Source organism: Ischnura elegans, chromosome 3 (genome assembly GCF_921293095.1).
Source record: "Ischnura elegans chromosome 3, ioIscEleg1.1, whole genome shotgun sequence".
Lineage (NCBI taxonomy): Eukaryota > Metazoa > Arthropoda > Insecta > Odonata > Coenagrionidae > Ischnura > Ischnura elegans.
In genome coordinates, this window is record NC_060248.1 from 44,144,348 (window position 1) to 44,156,321 (window position 11,974).

Sequence of the window (11,974 nt, forward strand, 5' to 3'; positions counted from 1 at the left end):
ATGATTGCAATGGCGCAGTGCGTCATTGCAATCATAGCATGTCGCTGTCGTCTTAGTTACTGTATCAGTTTAAGTTGTTTTTGTATACAAGTGTTGGGTTTTGAATTGACTGGAGCACCTTTTGAAAATACGTACCTTTGCCTTGCGGGCGCAGGTACGCATTTTTCAAAGGGCGCACCGGCCCATCGGCCGCGGCGGGCCAGTCCGGGCCAGAACCCACATACCACATTAACTCCCCGGAAGCAAATTTCTGGCTAAGTACATGGCTAAGTACTGCCCCATGCGTCACTAACGATATAATCAACGTTCAATATTTCTTAGTCCTGGAATTACTTGGCATAAAATTGCTTATTAGGCATCGATTGTCATTATGCATTTCCCTGCTTACAAGTACAGTACACAGTTGTTCATTTTATTTTCGCTCTCTCAACTGATGTTACAATGCATTAAAATTTTAGGATTGATTCAATGCATATATTCTCTTCATAAAGTCACAGATAGATGGAGAGGGAATATTTTAACAGGCAAGGTAATAGCAAAATAAGTATTATTAAAAGAAATGGATCGGCAAATTGGATTTTCAAAAATAATTACCGCTAATAATTGGGCAGAAAACCTTTACAGACTATTAATGCTTCTATGAAGACTCGGGATAGGTTCTCAGTTACTCTCCCCGCCTTTACCCTTGATGTTACGTCAAACCGTTTGTATTTGGAGACATCGTATCACCTATGAATAGCATTAGCATAGGCATTCCTTCCTCCGGGAAAGATAATTATAATTAACATCCTCCAGTTTATACACCTTGATTACGATAGTTATCTGCATCTGTTTTGAAGTTAGCGACAACAGCGCGGACATTAGTGTGAGATACGAGAGAACTTTTGGCCATGAAATAGACGTCCAAAGGAGACTTATTTTTTCATTGCTACCGGATTGGATAATTATCACTATGTTAGCTTGCTGACTAGTATCAAATAGTTCGCTCCAGGGTAGAATTAGAATTACCTAAATGGCTCTTGCGAAATAAGTGTAGTATGAATTGGCTACATCAATTCTCTAATTTTTTGTGTACCTAACATGGAGGAAGAAGGAAATAAACTTCTCTCAAATTAAGCCTCTTTGTTGAGGGCTAAGCCGCGTCATAGAACTAAAAAAAACGCGTAGATTGGGTGCTGCGGAAATGTTTAATCTCGTTATTTAGCTGCCTTACTTCGTGTCGCAGCAAAAAGTATTTCACCACACCAAAAACTACGTGCTAAATCATTTCAAAACTGCTAAAGAAAACTAATTGACAGCTTTAGTTGGACTTGAAAGGATCATATAACATTCGGAAAAGCCTTTAAATAAAAAAATCATGAAGATCTAGAATTCTAACTTTAGAAAATGGAACGATAAATTAAGTGAGAAATTGTATAATTTCATCCAATGGATTACATAAAGTATAGAAGAATTTCTGATACAAGTTGTATTGTAGCTGATAAACGTGGTTAATGTGAATGGCAAAATAAATGCTACCATAGCAGAGTTATGCCTGACCATTGGAATCCTATATTAATTCTCGTAATACAGGCTCTTTACCAAATATTTTTCGGGATAGGCGGGCGGTAGTTGCAAGGGAACCATTCCAGAATAAGTTGAAGTAATTCATGGGATGGTATTTAGATTATGAAAGAAACCAAATCATTTTGACTAAGAAATCACTTAATCGTTTACGTCGCAATGGTAGAAAAAACATGAATTTGTTAAGAAAAGAGCTCTGTCGTAAATGATTGTGATATTAAATTTTTGGTCGATTCGGCATAAATTTTAGTGATACCGCTGTATCGTTGCATATTTTTCTAAAACCCGAAAAATATTCTGGATTTGCGAAAGTTAGAGTATCCTTCTCCCTCGTTACGTGACTTGACATGTGACAATATTTAGATAATTGTGTTTTTAGAGACCTTTTTCTCTCTATATTCCTATTCTAATAGCATGAGACAATTTTAAGTTTTTGTTTGAATTCGCCAAAGCACAGATCACTAGTTTTGTTGGACGGATGGACGTCATGTTTACTCTTTTTCATTGGAAAGCTATATTTAATATTAGGTCGATATTTGTTTTTGATTTCCGAAAAAAACATATGTCTATTAGAATTAAGGTCCTTTTTTCTCAATTCCTTCGCTCTTCTTTGAATTCAACCAAATATAAAGGTTGAAATGCAGTGAAAGAGCATTAAAATGAGGTCTTGATTTAGACCCTCATATTCGACACAGTATATAAGTGCACCTATTACTGGTGGAGTCCACCTCAACACCTCAATTAAACGAGGCTCAAGCATTAGCAGGAAGGGAATACGATTGGAAATGTGATTTGTGACGTCTTTCTTAGGAGCTGGTGTTGACAGTCAATTATCACGAAATGGTTTAATTGACGTGTGGCGTATTTCAGGGCGGAAGTCGGAGAGAGTGATAATACTGCCACCGATTCTTGGGTGAAGTCTAGAAGAGATGATTATCCTCGTCAACAGATCGCTAATGGAGGTGGCAGTTAATGTAAGTTCATATGGCATGCCGAAGAACGGTGCATGTAAAATATTTAATTTCGGGAAAGAAGCCTTCATGATTAATTCAGTCGTAGCTGCTGCCTTGGAGAGACTAATTAGGTGATTATGTAGTGGTAAGGAAGAATTCAAATCTGCTGAAGGGATCATGAGCTGGGGAGTCGGACACCCAAATAAAGCATCACTTTGCTTGATGCGAGGTACCCCGAAGGGTCCAAAAAGGTGTATTCGCCTCCGCGTCCAGATATCACTGTAATTCTCATACCATTTCGTTTAGTGGCTACATTTAGGAAGAGTTGATTACACTGCATATTATACATCTGAATACAATACTTGTCCCTCTCACGAAGTGTTTTTTAATTATTTTCCTTAGGTTTTAAAACTCCCATCTTATATATGAAGCCATTTATCCGTTAATTTGGTTTGGTAGTATTCCATCTTTATTACAACATTTAATTGAAGATATAACTTTTGGTGATGATTTTTAGACTATTCAACAAAATAGGGGAAAAAGTTCTTTGAAAAAAGCCTTAGGTGGCTGAATTAGATAGTCGGTGAATTTTTTTTCAGAAATTCGGCGTAGTAAAAATGACAAAAAAGACTTCATTACCTATTCAATCCAGGTTTTTTGAGTACTTATTTCGACCCGTAAGTTATTTGTAAAAAACATCTTACTACTTCACCGGGTAAATACACAGTAGAGAGTATTTATTATGATATTGAGAAATAGAATTAGAATGAGATAAGAGGCGGATCATATTTCGGATATGAGAAAATTATAGTAAGGATTACCTTCCTGAGATACCATGTTTCCGGAGAATAAATGAGATAACCTGTCCAATAAGGTGTGATATTAATGATGATGCAATAATTTGATTGACAGGGCTGGTAGGAAGGAGGAAGGTCCGTTTGTAAGGCTTGTATCTTGCCTTGTGGTAAATTATAAAGATGACATTCAGATGTTGACATATCCACAGTGTCTCTCATCATTAAGATTACCGTTCATGGGGATAAGATGAGATCCAAATAGTGAGTTTTCCTATTTTTTTTAATTGCCTCAATCGAAAGATTATTACTACAGGAGTACGTATTTCACGCTTTTAGATTTTTAAATGACGATATCTATTTTTCGCGATTAAATGAAAAGTGAAGACTTTCAAGCGCGTGAAATCGCGACGGCTAAGTATGAATTCAGGGAAAAGCCCGTGTGACGTCATTCTGGTTCCAGCTGCCGCCGTGTGAGGCCACCTTGGTGCGAGGCTATGAGCGCCGCTACGATGTAGGCTGCTAGCAGGTAGCGCTTGGCTTAAATAAGGATTATTAATACCCTATCAAACGAAGGAAACTTTCCGACCATAGGCAATTTAATAGGTGATTATTAAGAAATGTATCCCTGAACTCTGCCACATTCATGCATTGGTAATCTGAGACGATGCAAACTCCAGACGACTCGAATAGCATCTGGGTCCCTGTGACGTCACGTCACTTCTGGCCTTTTTCAAATGAGGTTAAAATTGACCATTAACATTCGTCTAAACTGGGATTTCTAAAACCAAATAATTTGAACATAATGAATACACTACTGGTGGGTAACGTAACGCAATCAATGCCTTTCGTTTTTTTTGATGAAGGAAACTACCCTATTCTAATTGAGTTAAAGATATGATCAAGTATGAATTGGATGCAGTAGGTTGATTCGAGATCGGTCTAAAAGTACTGATCCACGTGAGAATGGTCGCGGAAGTACCCAACCGTATGAATTATGACTTTGGTCGTTCGTCTTCCTCCTGAGTTGCGACACGAATTCTCGGAGCGTGCGATGTCGACCTTCGTCGGAGCGCGACAAGCTTGCCAAAAAATATGTACGCCACGGTCAGAATCTCACTCAGCTCAACGCTCAAGCTTGAATCACGCGATCATTTCTTTCACGCACAAGTTCAGTGGTGGGGACATTGACGGCTAAGGTTTACGCATACTGAAACCGTCATTTTCCGGGATAGTATCGGTGATAGGGTTATTTTCTTTCACGACTCTTGTTTGTTTTCTGTCCCAGTTGCATATTTAATTTAAATTTAGTTGTAGCCAATCATTGCGCGGCTGCAAACGTCATTCATTCATCCTGCAAGCTACCTTCGTGTGTGGTAGGGGATAAATTAATAAAATGTATTTATAAAACGTATTCTACGTTGCTTGTAGATTTATAATTTATAATACCACAAAAAATTCAATAAAAGTGGCGGGGGTTATTGGTCTCATCATCAACAATCCTTAGATCGGTTTGACGCTGCTCTCCATTCCTCTCTATTATCCGCTAGCCTTTTCATAGCGGCGTTTTTTTTCTCTTTTACATCCTTTATGACCTATCCTATGTAACTCATTCAAGGCCGCCCCTTGCCCTTATTCCCTTTCACCTCTACTTCTACGATTGTTTTCATCAGGCCATCGTGTCTCATACCAATTGAGCTAAGTTGGATTCAATCAAAGTTGTCGCCTCTTCTCCTTAGGGGTTTTAGAAGACTTCTATTTTATCCCTGGTTTCATCTAGGATGCTATATTCATTCCGTCATAGAGATAGATATACCAAGGCGTTGCACCTATAGTGCAAAGAGTTCGTGCACATTGAGTGGTTAGTACTGATTAAGTACTATCATGCAAAATATTCGTTCATCATTTGGTTATAAATAAACTAAGAACCTCTCCTTCCCAACGAAAGACCACGATTCAAAACGTGGTTTATTCTGATTATGTGTATTATTTGATCTATCATAATTAACAAAAAAATATTTTTTATCCTCTCCATTATCACAATTTATTCTCTAAGTTTTGTGGTTAATGATTTTGATGAATATGTAATTATATTTTAATGTAAATGGTTAAATAATTTCATCCTAAGTCCGGAAACGATAGTGAAAAAACGCTTGATCGCTTGATTTGGGAAATTATGGCACCAGATACAATTTTCGTTATCGTAGAAAATCAAGGTTCAAATGATCTCAGTTATTTTACGTGGAAAATGCTGGTGTAACTAGTTGAGTATAATCATGTTCCGGAAGCCTTTAACAGAGAAGATGTATTATTTGCGGTAATCATCACGCTACGACTTTTTTCATAGGCAAGATCCATCCATGAGTCTGATTTTCTTATCCTCAGCTGGAAGCCACAACGGTCTGTCCACGGCCGTCTTTAAACAGGCCGGAGGGATGATATTTGGCAACAACGCGGAGGAGGCCTGTTTATTATTTGTTTATCATTCTACAACAGTGGACTCGTGGTGAATAAGATACTCGACATGACTCGTTTGAAGTTAATTTTCTTCCTATAAACGCTATTTTTGCAGGAGATGACGTTAGAAGATTCATTTTTTAACCTATCATATTAGCTGTAGTCGAAGGTAAGTTATTTATTTGAAGTTGAAGCGTTGGAAGATGATGAGCTCATACTCAATCAGTTCGACCTCCTGGAAATTATGAGCAAAGCAATATTAATCACTGCCGAGGAATATTCGGGTCTCAATTACGTTTGTGGGTATGCTGTCAGGAAGGCATTGCAGCACTTAACCATTGATATATGTGCATGTTCATGTATTTCAAATGAGGGTAGTGAAGATGCCCATTTCAAAGACTTTACACGGCACACGGAATCTGACGTAGGTGCGAAGGCGCAATCAAAATTGCGTCGTGTAAAGCGGTGAATTGCTATCACACATGCGAGAATGCGTGGACGCGAGACGGCAAAATAGCCCATGTTCTATTTTCGTTAGAACAGGGGCTATTTTGCCGTCTCTACTTACTACTTCCTCGGCACCACAGCCCGGTATGGGCCTTGGCCTCCGTCAAGACGCCTGTCCATTCTCTCCTGTTCTGCACTTTCTCCCACCATCTGACAATCCTCATAGCCTTTATGTCTTCTTCCACATCCTGCATCCATCTTTTCCTCGGTCTTCCTCTTTTTCTCTTTCCATCCATATTTCCATGTATTATCTTCTTAGGCATCCTTTCTTCACTCATTCTTTTTACATGATCTAGCCAAGCTAGCCGTTGGGTCTTCACAAATCTCACTATGTCTTCGCCACGGATAATATTTTCTATTTCTTTGTTTGTTCTTATCCTCCAAGTTCCCGGGACCATATATCTTTCGCAAAATCTTCCGTTCAAATATCCGCAGAGCTTGCTCGTTTCCAGCGGAAATGCTCCACGTTTCTGCTCCATATGTCACGACGGGTCTGATAAGTGTCTTATAGATCTTGAATTTCATCTCCTTAGATAGAAGAGTTGACTTCAGGAGCTTAATAATAGCAAAGTAAGCCCTATTTCCAGCCATTATCCTCTTGTTGATTTCTTCGGTCATTGAGTTCTTACAGTTTAAATTAGTACCGATGTAGCTGAAATATTTTACATTTTCAAAGTTGTACTGCCCAAATGTAACGTTTTGAGTCCATCTTCTGTCTTCCGTGGTCGACATTTTCATGTATTTCGTAAAGAGTTCTCGGGATCGCCACCGGGTCAGGAACTCCATATCTGCCAACGTTTCGATGTCCGACTCGGTCATCGTCCTCAGGGCTGTAGGGACCTGAGGACGATGACCGAGTCGGACATAGAAGCGTTGGCAGATATGGAGTTCCTGATCCGGTGGCGATCCCGAGAACTCTTTACCAAGTCCATTCGCCAGGAAAGCACGAAATCTTTCTTCATGTATTTCGTTTTTCTCTCATTGATTCTGAGCCCTATATTCTTACTCTTCTGTTCTAAGATTTTGAATATTTCTTTCAGAGAATCCATATTCCGTGCCATTAGAACTATGTCGTCGGCATAGGCACATGCCTGAGTAGATTTATGCACAATTGTCCCCTCTAACCCCAGTTCTTTCATGGCTTCATGTAGACACAGATTAAATAATACTGCTGTTAGAGAATCTCCTTGTCTTACTCCAGTTGTTATCTTAAAGGCTTCACTAGTCTTGCCCCCGATATAGGCCGATATAGCTTGAGATCCTTCCATAGCCATATTTACCAACTTAATTAGTTTTTTTGGTATTCCGAATCCCTCCAATGCCTTCAACATTTTTCTTCTATTTACACTATCAAAAGCTTGCTGGAAATCAATGAAAAGCATATGTAGGTCAATGTTGTACTCATAACATTTCTCCATGCATTGTCTCATTACAAAGATTTGGTCGGTTGTTCCTCTTCCCGGCCTGAATCCACATTGGTATTCACCAAGGATTACTTCAGCATACGTGTTAAATCTCCTCTGCAGTATACAAGAAAGTATCTTATAGTGACATTTAGTAATGTGATTCCCCTATAGTTGCTGCATTGCAATTTATCTCCCTTCTTGAATATAGGGCAAATTAAACCAATCTTCCATTTCTCAGGCATCTCTTCTTTCTCCGATATTTCACATATCAGTATATGTAGGTTCTTTGTTAAATTTTTTCCTCCATACTTGATTAACTCCGGTACAATTTGATCTTCCCCTGGAGCTCTCCCATTCCGCTGCTGTTTTAACGACTCCTCCACCTCCTCAATTGATGGCCTACTAATATTGGTGTCCACCTTCATGTCCAACATTTCTCCATCCTCCTCATCTATCTCATTGACATTCAGCAATTCTTTAAAGTACTCGGCCCATGCTCCCATTACTTCTTCCTCTGTTCCAACCAACCTCCCATTCTTATTCTTACATGCTTTTGCTCTTGGTTGAAATTTATTTGTCATCCGTTTGATTGCCTGGCACAACTTTCTACTTTCATTTTGTGTGTTCAGTTCCTCAATCTTTTCCACATGCCCTTTTAAGTACTGTTTTTTCTTTTTTCGTAGTATTTTATTTGCTTGTCTTCTGCTTTCTTTATACCTTTCGACATTTTGTCTTGTCTCTTTCTGGTTAGTGTTCCTTTGATCTATATTCTTCCTTTCTATAGCTTTTCTGCACTCATTATCAAACGATTCTTCATTCCTTGTTCTCTTTCTTTCTCCTATGGTCTCCTTTGCAGCCTCTTCCATAGCCTTCTTTATATTAAGCCATTTTCTCTCTTCCAAGTCATTTACACTCAGGTTCTCTGCTCCTTCTTCTAGTTTCTTACCCAGGATTACCTGGTATTGGGCTACAATTTTGCCGTCTCGCATCTGTTCTAGCAATTCACCGCTTTACACGACGCAAATTTGATTTCGCCTTCGCACCTACGTCAGATTGCGCAATTCCGTGTACCGAGTAAAACGGACTTATTCCTCCTTGTATGTCTGCAATATGTGTTGGTCTTCATGTATTGGCCATTATGATGACTCTAGCAGAACCCAAGTATGAGGCTACATTTCTTAAAATTATCCTCCTTGACGATAATTTAAGAGGAACTTATGACGACAGCTGTTTTCAGTGCAATGTACCGAACAGTTATTTTTTGCAAGATTTATTAAAACTCTGATAAATGTATTTCTAAATAACTATACTAAAGTGAGGAATAACAGATTGGATGTCGCTAGACAGACTTCCAATAAGAGAAAATACTCTACAATTATGTGACTGCTTTCAATTCGGTGACTATATATTTCAATAAAATCATGTTTTATACATGACTAATTTGTATCATTCCTGTCTGCTCCTGCTTCACAATCAGCAATGGATGCACGATTATCCCGTGGTAAGTAAAACAGCAGTTTTTTAGTGGATTTCCTAGCCGCAAAGCGATTTCTTTTGCCGATATTCTACGCCGAAACAATAGACTTGGTCGCAGGTGAGAGCAATCCCGCAGGCCTCCTAGATGACGGGCGCGCGACGTTGCCACATCGGTCACTCCGGCCTGTTTAAAGACGGCCGTGGTCTGTCCCATGAATAAGAATCGTCGATAACGCCAAGGGTCACCACCTCTTTGATTACCGAGCGGGAAGGAGAAACAAACGAGACTCGATATAGTTGCTTTGTACGCCACGAGTTGGCGAAGCTGCTGGAGTTCTAATCGGCACGACTGCGCGTGACATCGCTGGTGATGCATGAACTATTCACAGCTAGGTGACTCTTCGAAAAAGTGCTTCAACTATAGTGGTGGTGTTTTATTTTCGAGGGTTTAGTCGAACTGGCACAGTTAACGTATCCAGCACCTGCCTTTCTGCATTGTTGCCTCAATGCAGCACGTGGCCTATTGCGTCCATCTCTACGATTTGCTATAGGAGCATATTATTAGTTGTCTTACGGAAAATATTGGAAAACGCATTTCGTAAATTAATGCATTCAAAACTTGTACAACTGCCACTATGCTGTCATTGGGTTGACGGGTGTACTGATTTTAATCATTTATTGAAGTGAGGTTAATTACCGGAGTACCCTTAACCCCTTCAATTACCATGCTGAATAAACCACAAAATCTGTCTTGTTAGGCAACGAAACTCATCAGTACGATACGAACAAACAAATGATTAAAATCAGTACACCCGTCAACCCAACGAAATTAAGTAAATTCGACCACGTTTATTGCGATGGTAAGCGATACACTTGCTCAATGTCTCTCTCGCGCGATAGTCCTTCTCCGTTGCCGTTTCGTCAGCGACTCCGCGTCTCTCTCTCTCGCGGCGCCTTCCTGGCGCTCGGTTCCGCGTACCCTGGTGGCGGCAGCAGGGACCTCAGGGTCCCAGGGCAACGACCTCGACCAGGTGGCTGGCCTTGGTGACGGCCCTTGAAATTAAGAGCTCCGCCACAGTAATAGTTGCTATAAATGGCGAGCATTAGTGCCAGAGGAGTTTTTCATCCTCATTTTCATAAGATCTTAACTGAGAGAGACACTTTCTGGTTCCAACTGTACAGTGGCGCCGACTACATGGGGCCTGAGGGGGACCGAGCCCCCTCAAACATTCGTTATGGGTGTGAGGAAAAAATGTGTCAGGCTTGTCGATTTTCCCCAGTGTCCAGAGATTCGAGTTATCAGGGTTCTAATGTTGATCATATGACTTTTCTAAAATGCTTAAAAAACTTAAAAATCACTACTTATAAAATTTCCCGGGGCAAGATTCCCGTTTTGGCCTCCCCCAATATTTTTTGTAAGTCGTCATCCCTGCGACTGTATCTATAGTGCCGGGGGATTTGTGAAATGTCACGGGAAACCGTAAATAATATTGCAAAGATAGCAAATACACAAAGCTCATATTAATGGAATCGAGAAAGAGGCTCTGTTAATGCCGATTGAAATTATTTTTTAGTGTGGAGTAAAGATTATTCTCCTCTGGTGTGAAATACAACCAAGAATTGAAAAATATTTGTTTATTACGTCAATTAAATTGGCATGCAATGTCATGCGCTCATTAATATAGGCAAGAACTTCAGGCACTTATTTCTAAAGTGCTGTGCTAGGAGCGTAATAATCTGCGGGATAAAGTAAATTTTACAAAACCCGGGTGGTGCTTTTTAAATATATTACCATAGTATATATACTTACTCTATGATGTTACTGAACCTAACAAAGTTTATTCTTTCATTTTCCGTAATGGGAAGGTTTCACAAAGCTTAGGCTGAAATCATTAGTCATGTTTTTTCGAGAGTATATGACGCCCGTAAGACTCACTAATTCTCCTTGTAGATGATAATCTAGTTGATCGGAAGTAGCGCTTCGGGGAATTCATTCTAATACGATCGGCATTAGGGATTTACTTTACTTTGGAGCAGTTAAATATCTGGTACTAGGATGTGATATTTTTTGTGAATCACACAGAAATAATCAAGAAAAACACGTATCTACCTCTGTATTTCCGCGCTCCTACAATTGTTCCAGCGGCTATATATCTTGAATGAAATATACATAAAACTAATTTTTACTACATCCAGAAAAGCTTCTAATTTCGATATAGTTGTGCCAGATATTTAACCGCGAAATTAGGCAGTGTTATTTCGAGAGTTAAAAACGGCCTTAAACACTTTGAAATATTTGCACCTGATGATGATGCTCCAGCATCGAAATCCGGATTGTGCAAGTTTTTTCTTTGACCATAGTGGACTGGAAAAGTTACTGTTATAATTAATGGAGTTCTACATAGTGAGCACTCTTACCATTTCATTCGGCCTTAAACACAATAATTCTCCTTATAGATGATCATCATCAAGTTGATCGGAAATGGTGCTTTGGTCAATTCATTCGGATACAATCGGCATTAGGTATTTACTTTACTTCGGAGCAGTTAAACTATCTAGTATTTCAATTCCTACCACCGAATCACACCGAAATAATCAAGGGAATGCGTATCTACCTCTGTATCGCCGCGCTGCTGCAAATGGTCCAGCGTCGGCTATGAAGGTTAGTGCGCTTTTCCGCTTCCCGGATTTCTCTGCTCGTCCGTGGCTGGACCGCTCCCTCGCGCAGACTCACTGCCGCCGGTCGCGGCCGCCTGCCTATTCTTGTCTCCGCCGTCTAGTTCAAACTCTATAGTTTTCTCTCCTCCCTTACCTGCTG

General features: G+C 39.7%; 1 protein-coding gene across 1 annotated transcript in view; it reads right to left on the reverse strand.

The window, feature by feature from the left end:
* Positions 1-11,974, reverse strand: part of LOC124155720 (sideroflexin-2) — a 30,703-nt gene extending 18,729 nt beyond the window's left edge. The window contains exon 1 of the mRNA XM_046529773.1: positions 11,772-11,974. The gene's annotated coding sequence lies outside the window, so the exon portion shown is untranslated. The remainder of the gene's footprint in view (positions 1-11,771) is intronic.